The sequence below is a fragment of the Pinus tabuliformis genome, chromosome 7, assembly GCF_031772625.1.
Source record: "Pinus tabuliformis cultivar Carrire ecotype Pingquan chromosome 7, CPIR1, whole genome shotgun sequence".
In the NCBI taxonomy this organism is placed as follows: domain Eukaryota; kingdom Viridiplantae; phylum Streptophyta; class Pinopsida; order Pinales; family Pinaceae; genus Pinus; species Pinus tabuliformis.
In genome coordinates, this window is record NC_142293.1 from 1,351,615,693 (window position 1) to 1,351,625,348 (window position 9,656).

A 9,656-nucleotide genomic window follows, 5' to 3' on the forward strand; every position below is an offset into this window, starting at 1 on the left:
AGACCATAATTTCATATGTTTTCCTATATAATAGATGTGGGTTTTGCAACAAATTCTTTCCCAATAATAGGTTATATTTGGAGTAAAGAATGTCCTTCCGTTCACATGTATTTCAGGGATATGTGCAAGAATAAGTTTACTTATCACCATATGAAGATATATGACCAATTATTGGCCTAGAGATATCACTTAATCTTCAACAAATAATGTCCTAGAATTTGGAGGAGGATTTGAAAGTCTTATAAATAATGGGGATTGGTATATAGATAAAAAGACCACTTACATCATAAATTATGGTGCCACAAAGTCCCCTTGTACCCTTACTAAACACATACCAAACAAAGTAGTGTTGATGGAAATCACATATCAAATGATTTGAGATGGGTTCAATGAAGCATTGTCCCAAAAGTAGAAGAACCATTACGTAACATATTCTACTCTATAGGAATGCGTGGTTTATCAAACATTGTATTCTCTTTCACAGAGTTTGAAGAAAAATATAAATACAATATTGGGAAAGAGTATTTAAAGATGCATGACCCCTTAAGGTGGTCAAAAATCACCATATATTGATTGGTATAGAATGGCCTTACTAATCCATAAATTAATGAGGATATTTCATTGGACAGTTCATCATAATATATGCCATAAAATACACTGAAATATATACTATGATGGTTAGATTTCCTTAGATTCTATGATTTGTTAATTACAACTTTCTACTTATGCATGGAAAAGATAAAATGCAAAAAATAGAGAACAACAAATATAATCATACACCGGCAATGAACACATGGATTTGCTCTAGGAAACCCTTATGGGAGAAAACTCAGCTGGAAGGTGAGGCTACTCTACTCTATTTTTCTCCGAAATGGAAATAATGCAAGTGCAAAACATATTTTGGTTACCACAGAATGCTAAGTCCTTCTCCAATACTCTCTAACTCCCACTCCTAGTTGCTTTTCTCTCATATGGAACTAGATACAATCAAAACAGAATTGAACCCCTTTACCTCCTAGTGGTCTAGTTATAACATGGATCGATAACCAACTAGGGGTCAAGTTTGACTCCAACTCTCAACTAGAGTTGTAAATTTGACCCTTCTAGAGTCTTCTTCATAGTCCACACATGGATATCCCAATATTACTGAATGACAAAGGCTAATGTGGTATCCACTCAAACCATAGTGGGAAAACACTACAGGTCAACTTGTGAGAGGCATAATTATGCATATGAACTCTGATTGACATGATTCTTACACCATTGGAAAGGTCCCCGAGTGTAGAATGACGTCGTGGGAGTTGGAACAAAATATGATTTTTTTTCCCTCCCCCAAAACATCATCTAAGTCCCCAAAATGGTTAGACCCCAATTCTCTAATTTGGGTCCCATTGCGAAAATAGCTCTTGCAAGATGATTCCTCTAGTTTTTCTACTCCCAAAACATTAAGATAGATTATAAATTATATAATGATCCCATGTGGATCATAAACCCCCATTTTTGGAGGACTTTCTTCCCCAAAAGCATTATTTAATGATATGAAGATTTTTTTCCTCTACCTTTTCCTTGGAGTACCATTTAGAATTGCTTGGAAGTTGTCCACTCAACCCAATCTATGAAAGGTCATGCTACCCCTATCTTCTAGTTCTTTACCTCTTCTACAAAACTACATATTTTGTCAACTCTACATGGGCATCTAGAGTTAAGTCCTCTATGGAAGGTAGGGCCTACTCCTCTTCCTGATCCAACATGGGAGGCTCATAGATTATGAGATTTTCCACATTCACCATTGAGAAAATTCTCGTGCATGGGGGTATATTGAGTCTATAGGAATTATCTCCCACCTCTTCTAATATCTCAAAAGGACCAAATTGCAAAGCCTTGATTTTCTTACCAGGACCATATAGCCTCTCCTTATTCAATTGTATCCAAACGCTAACTCCCACTTTGAATGACTTATTTACCATATGTTGATCTTGCTTGGCCTTGTATTATTCCTGTAACTTCTTTGACGTCTATTATACTTGCAAATAGATCTACCTAATTTTCTCAAAAAAATTGTCTGCTCTTAAAGAATCCCTTGTGAGATCCTTTCTCACTCCTCCTTGCTTCCCATACATCCAAACGTGAAGGTGTAAAGTATCCAAAACAAGTTTGAAATGGGGACTTACTAGTAGAAATGTGGACTAATCTTTTATAAGAGTGTTGCATATAGATCATATTTTCATTCTAAGTCTTCATATTCTTTTGATTCTAACCTCTCAAAAGTTGCACAAATCCATGTTGACTACTTCTATTTTCCCATCTATTTGTTAATGGAATGTTGTTGACCTCTTCAACTTCGTCTCCATCTTCTCCCACATTATAGTCCAAAATGCACTAAGAAATCTAGTGTCCCTATATAAAATGATGCTCCTTGGTATCCCAAAGTGCACCCAAACCTATTCAAAGAACAAGTTTGTTGCTTCTTACCTTTGATGGTGTTTTTACAAGGTATGAGAATGCACTTATCGTTGAACCTATCAATTATCATGAGCAAGCAGTCATGTCCCTTCCTAGTTGTTGCTAAACCTCCCACAACATCCAAGAAAATGTTTTATTAGGGGTGAGTGGGTACAAATAAGGGATGGTATAGATCATATTTCCTATTACTAGGCATGATGTTACAACAAAGCATACAACCTCTAATGAACCTAGTAACATCTCCCTACATTCTAAGCTAGTACATCTACCTATATAAGTTGGCCATTGTCTTCCCTACACCAAAAATCCCTACAACCTTGGAGGTGTGAGCCTCTTTAATTAGTTGTAGTTCCCAACCTTTAGGAACACAAAGCTTGTCCAACCTATAGAGTAACCCATCATAAAGATGATAGTCAGTTGTGATGTCATCATCATTTGAATGACTCTAGCTTTGAAATTGCTAAAACACATCCTTGAAGTCCTCATCCTTTGTATATGCCTATATATGCATCATAAGTGGAAGGCTCCATGTGCATCAAAGTTCCCAAAGCTGTACATTTTGATGTGGGTGGCCTTGAAAGCATGTTATCCAACTTGTTTGTGTTTCCCTTCTTATTCTTATGACTAAATGAAACTATATTAAGAACCCCATCCACTTCTAACATCTAGTCTGATTTAGCTTACTCTAGGCTTGTAGGTATTGTAGTAGCGGTTGATTTGTGTGGATGATGGTTTCCTTTCCCCATAATATAGTGTTTCCACTTTTTGACAGCTTGTACTAAGGCATAAAGCTACTTGTCATATGCAGGGTTGTTAAGAACTGCCCCATGAAATACTTCATAATGGTAGCATATAGGCCTTCCCCCCTACATCAAGATCGCTCTCATAGGATACCCACTCACATGTGTCTCCACTTTGAAGGGTTGTTGCAAGTTTGGTAATATTAGCATTGGTGTTTAATTAATTTTCTTTTCAATTCTTCAAAGGCCTTCTACTAACCCTTCCCCCACTAGAAGCTCTTGCCACTCACTATTATAGTGTGAAGTTGCACAACTACTACTAAAAATGAAGTTATGGATTTCCTTAGGTACTATGTTTCTCCAACATAACTCTTAAATTCAAAGACAATTGTAAGCACTCGCTACTTCATGATGGCCTCCATATTTGCAAGATCAATCTTAAGATTGCCTCCACCAATCAAATAGCCTAAATACACCAATGATTGTTATGCAAGCTCATATTTCTTGAGATTTTCTAGTAGTTGGTCCTTCTTTAATGTCTCCATTACCTGTGTCAAATGTGAGATGTGTTCCTCCTAGGTAACACTGTAAAGTAGTATATCATCAAAATAAACGAATCTAAATAAGGGTGCAATACATCACTCATTAGTTTCATGAACATAGGCAGTGCATTGCATAAACAAAATGGCATGGCTAACAACTCATACAAACTTTATTTTCTTTTGAAAGTGATTCTCTAGGCGTCTTCTTCTTGGACTCAAACTTGGTGATACACTGATCTTAAATCCAACGTGGTGAAATATTTCGATTGCTACGACTAACATAATAGATCATGAATCCCAGGTAGGGGTGCCTATTCTTGAGCATGATCTTGTTTAGAAAAGTGTATAAATAACTCGAAATTTGTAGTTTGTAATTAAATCATACTGAAATCAATAGACACAAATTTATTCTACTCAATTTGCGAAAAGAAAAACATACAATTGAAACGCATGCAATCATTCAATCACAAAGAACAGAATATTTTTACTTGCGAACCCAACTAGGAAAAACCCCTCATTTGTTTGTATTATATCATATGAGAAAAATGATCTATTATAATGACAACTTCAATCCTTGAAGCTCAACCTGCACTGCAATACTGATCTCTTCCTCTTGAGTCTGCTTTGGAAAATACTTATCCAAATCTAGGCCTCCTGCTCCTCTTATTTCCTTGCACAATTGCTCAGGATAGTTGTTCCTAAAGAATAGGAAAAATTCTTATTTGTTTGTGCAATTCCCAAGAGAAAAGCCTCACCTACTACATGCAAACACTATACACTCACTAGTATACAATAATGATTACAGTGATGCCTTTTTCCTCCACTCAACTAGGAAATTTGAATTCCATGCATGACTGTGCTTATTTTTAGTAAATTGACTAGTTAACTGAGAGATCGATAAGTTAACAATAGTTACAATTACTAAACTGAACTCCTATTGACCCTATTCATGACTAGAGCTCAGATAACTAAGTTTCACTAACTATAACTCCACTAGATTGCTAGATCTTCGCAATCAACTCACGCACAACTCTACTTCTTGACCTCAAACTTGAATTGGATAACTTAACTAAGTGAATTGGCCATGTCACTTATGCTAACTACAACTCAAGTCATCCTGTTGATGTGGAAATTCGAATTTCTCCATTTGACTAAGGCACAAGTCAAAGGAAGCCTGTTCTTGCTACAATTTAACACTCTCTCTTAGCAAGAAAAGGGTTTTGAATAACCCCAATCACGCTCCTCCGTAGGAATGTACTATAATACAACTAACACTCCCTCTCACTGTTGGTATTGCTACTGCAACAACTACAACTATGAAGCATCCAAAATACTGAATCAACTATGTCTGTGTGCTACAACTGTCTCCTTAGTCTTTGACTACTACTAGCCTCTGCAACTTTCGCTCAAGATCTGACTGCATCAACTGACACTGATCCTTCTGCTACTAAATATTTTGGGCCCCTGTAGCAAGGGTAATGATCCATGAGAAGAGTATACTGCAACTGTTACTGCTCTCATATGGACCTTGCCCAAATCTTTGTAACTCTGGGACTAAGGCTCTACATCGCCCCACCTCACTCCTGGAGGTATAGCTACATGCATGGTGAAATATACCTCTAGCTCGTAGAGAATTTAAACTTCAAAACCAATTTGTTTTACCTTTCTAGTAGCAACAAGCTTTCGGATAAGCTTCCCCTTATTGAACATCACAACATATCCACGGTCTTCAAGTACAGCTACAGAAACTAGATTTTTCTTCAGACCAAGCACATACATTGCATTCTTTAAGTGAAGATGGGAGCTTGAATCCATCTTAAATGTGACAATGCCAATCCCTTTGGTACTATATCTCCCATCATCTCCAAGCTCTATGTGTAATTGTAGGTCCTTCTCCTCTAAGTTACTAAATAACTCCTTATTTCCTATCATATGATATGAAGCACCAGAGCCTAGGTACCACTCACTCCCTCTTGTTGTGCTTTCCATGCAAGCAATGAGGGTGAAATCCAACTCGAGTTGTGATATGAGAGAATCTCATCCCATTTTTGTTGTAGGTTCCTTACTGGATTTCCTATGTGGACACTTGGTTGCATAGTGCCCATACTCATGGCAGTGAAAGCATTTAATTTTACTGAAGTCTTTCTTCTTACCATGCTTTTGGTTGGATTTTTCCTCACCTTAGGCCTTCTTTCCTTTGGCATTATTTCCTTTGCACACTATAACACAATATTCTTCCTCATCAGATTTAGATGAGACTCCATCTCTAGTGTTTCTTCTAATCTCCTAGTCATACCAAAGTCTCTCCCGGTTTGGGAGCTTGTCAATTTCCTGGAATCACTTCTGCTTTCAATAGATCTATGTGAGTTTTCCACATTGCAAATGCAATATGCTTGCCACACAAACTCGAAATCACATGGTCTCTGACTCCCTCCAAGATAATCCTCCTGGCTTTTGTTGTATCTTTCTTCCACTAAGCCAGTTGTTGTGCATCTAATGTTGTTGGTTTTGGAATATCAGTTTTTGTGTACTCTAATACTCCATTGTCATCCAACACAACTTCCATCATATCTTTTCAAGCACAAAAAATTGAGGTGCCCTCCAATGCATACTCAAGCCTCAATCCATTGAAAGACATTGTTCCTGCACTGAAGAAAATTCATGCACCACAAATATGCCATTCGAAAATTCTTTGAGAGAAGATCTAGAACCTAATTTATATGTAGTTTTCAATAGCTTTGATACCATGTAGAAATAACTCGAAATTTGCAGCTACTAATGAAATAAGGCTGAAATCAATAGACACAATTTTTTTCTACTTAATCTGTGAAAAGGAAAACATACAATAGAAACACATGCAATCATTCAATCACAATGAACACAATATTTTTACTAGGGTCCCAATTGGGAAAAAACCCTCCTCTATTTGTATTATATCATATGAGAAAATTGATCTATTACAATGACAACTTCAATCCTTGAAGCTCAACTTTCACTGCAATATTGATGTCTTCCTCCTGAGTCTGATATGGAAAATAATTATCCAAATCTTGGCCTCCCACTCCTCCTATTTCCTTGCGTAATTCCTGAGGAAATTAGCTTCTAAAGAATAGGAAAAACTCCTATTTTATTGCGCAATTCCCAAGAGAAAAGCCTCACCTGCTACATGCAAACACCATACACTCACTAGTATACAATAATGATTACATTGATGCCTTTTTCCTCCACTCAACTAGGCAATTCGAATTCCATGCATGACTAGGGTTATTTTTAGTAAATTGACTAGTTAACTGAGAGATCAGTGAGTTAACAATGGTTACAGCTACTTAACTGAACTTCTAATGCCTCTATTCATGACTAGAGCTTAGATAACTAAGTTTCACTAACTATAACTCCACTAGATTGCTAGATCTTAGCAACCAACTCTGTTGAAATGTGGCAACAAGAATATTCCAATTTTAAGTTGTCCTTGAATTAAAATTCGAATTTAGTCTCACCATCTGCTTGAAAAATAATTAATTAATTCATCTTGAGTTAATTAGTTGGAGAAATTCAAGCTAGAAGTCTTTCTGAAGTCATGCAACAATTATTCCTTAAATTAAGGAGATTATCCCTTAATTAAGGAGATAATATTGAGTTGTATTTGAGTTGTAATTAGTTAGCTCAGTTTACTAAGTTAAAATCCAGTTAAATTAGTTCCAAACTGTTTGAGGAACTAATTATGAGTTCAGTCAGTTAATGCATGTGTGTATCCAACTAGTGTACTCCAGATAACTGAAGATTCTCTCATTAGTAACTCATGCATGTCTATTCTGAGAAAGACCTAGTTGAGATTAAGACAAGGACATTTTACTATCAGTTGCATGATTTTTCCTATAAACAAAACTCATGCATGCAAAAGGAATTCATTCCTTGAGTATTGCACAGTTTTACAGGGTGTGAGTGATCAGTATTACACTTGGTAACAGTAGGATCACCCAGGAGAAACATCGCAAGGAAATAGGAGCTTGAAGGGTAGAGGAGAAGGCATATGAGCAGTCTATTTTGTTTGTGAGCATCTGTGAGGGATTGTACTGAGAGCTGGCTAGCTATGAGAGCTAAGGCTTTGTGTAATCTTGATATATTTCCACTTGTATGATAATACATATAGCGGGGTTTTTAGCCGAGGCTTTCCCCTGAGTATTCCTCTGTGTTTTTATGCGTTGATTCTTCTTCTGGTTATATGTGTTCAGCTTGATCTTGCTCAAATCTTTTAAGCTTTTGCAAAATTGATTGTAGAAGTAGATTAAAGTATTTTGCTTTAGTCATATTGCATTATCAGGTTAATCTACAGTCATAATTTCTACATGGTATCGAAGCAAAGGTTATTAGAGTTGTGAAAAGTATACTGAGGAGAGAATTCGAAGTTTGAAGTTCAGGGTTGCAGGTACAAAATCGAATTCTTATCATACCTTAAGGTTGGCCAATGGCATTCAATGGCTTGAGACTCGAGTATGCCTTCGATGGTAGCTCAAATTACATAGCATGGAAAGATCACTTGGAGGTTGTATTAGAAGACAACGGCTTGAAGGAATTCATTGATCAAGAAATCCAAAAGCCGGCTTCAACTAATGCACAAGAGTTGGCTGAATGGAAGAAGTGTGTGGCGAAGGCGAGATGGATCATCCTTGAGGGAGTTTGAGACCATATTGTCTTGAGTCTCCATGGGAAGGATACTCCATTTTCAATGTGGAAGACATTGAAGGACCTCTACCAGAACAGTAGCGACCAGAGGAAATTGGTGCTCAAGGATAAGCTTCGAAGAATCAAGATGGAGAAGGGCGATACTATTTCCACATATCTGAACAAGCTCACCACCTACAGAGATGAGCTTAGCAGTGTGGGAATAACTACTGTCGATGATGATATGGTGAGCCTCGCTCTTCTCGGCCTTCCAAAGAGTTGGAATAGCTACCAAGACTCTGTGAATGGAAGGGAGAAACTGCCAGATCGGGAACGACTATGGTCGGATCTAATGCAGGAGGATATCAGGAGGAGCACATGAGATGGTTCTTCATCAAAGAATGATGATGAAGAAAATCTGGCCTTAGCAAGTAAGGCAAGGAAAGAGAAGGGTAAGGCTTCCCATTCCAAATCGAATTCTTCTCATGGAGGGAAGAAGGTTGACAAGTCTAAAGTGAGATGCTTTAATTGTCATGAGATGGGACATTATGTGACTAATTGCCCATCGAATAAGTCCAAGAAGGGATCCTCAAAAGGATTGGAAGGTGAGGCATTAGCCTCTCAGTTCGAAATGGAATTTACCCTCATCGCATGCATGGTGTCATCGATGGTGGGTTGTATTTGGTATCTTGATAGTGGAGCCTCATTCCACATGACCAGTGATAAAATTTTATTCAGTACCTTGGAGGAGAAAGACCTCAAGATGTGCATAGAGATGGGTGACGATAGAAAGTACAGTGTTTCAGGAGTGGGCACGACTGCTTTTTAGAGGGAGCATGGATCTCCTCTCACCTTGACAAATGTGAAGTATGTGCCTGGACTGAAGAAGAACTTGGTATCCATTGCGATGTTGGAGGACAAAGGCTACGGTTTTGTCTTCAGTAAAGGAAAGGCATTCCTAAGACACATAGCCACGGGTCAGACCAAGAGGATCGGGATTCGAGTGAAGAATCTCTATAAACTAGAGGTAGATAATTATGCAACATTGTGTTTGAAAGCAGAATTGGTGCAAAGCCAAGACATTTGTGAGTTATGGCATAGGTGGTTGGGCCATTTGCATCATGGGGCCTTGAAGATAATGCAACAAATATCTACAGGACTTCCCAAAGGTAAACTTGAGCAAGTTGACACATGCAAAGGTTGTACCTTGGGAAAGTACGCCAAGTCTTCCTTTCATGATCGAGACAGT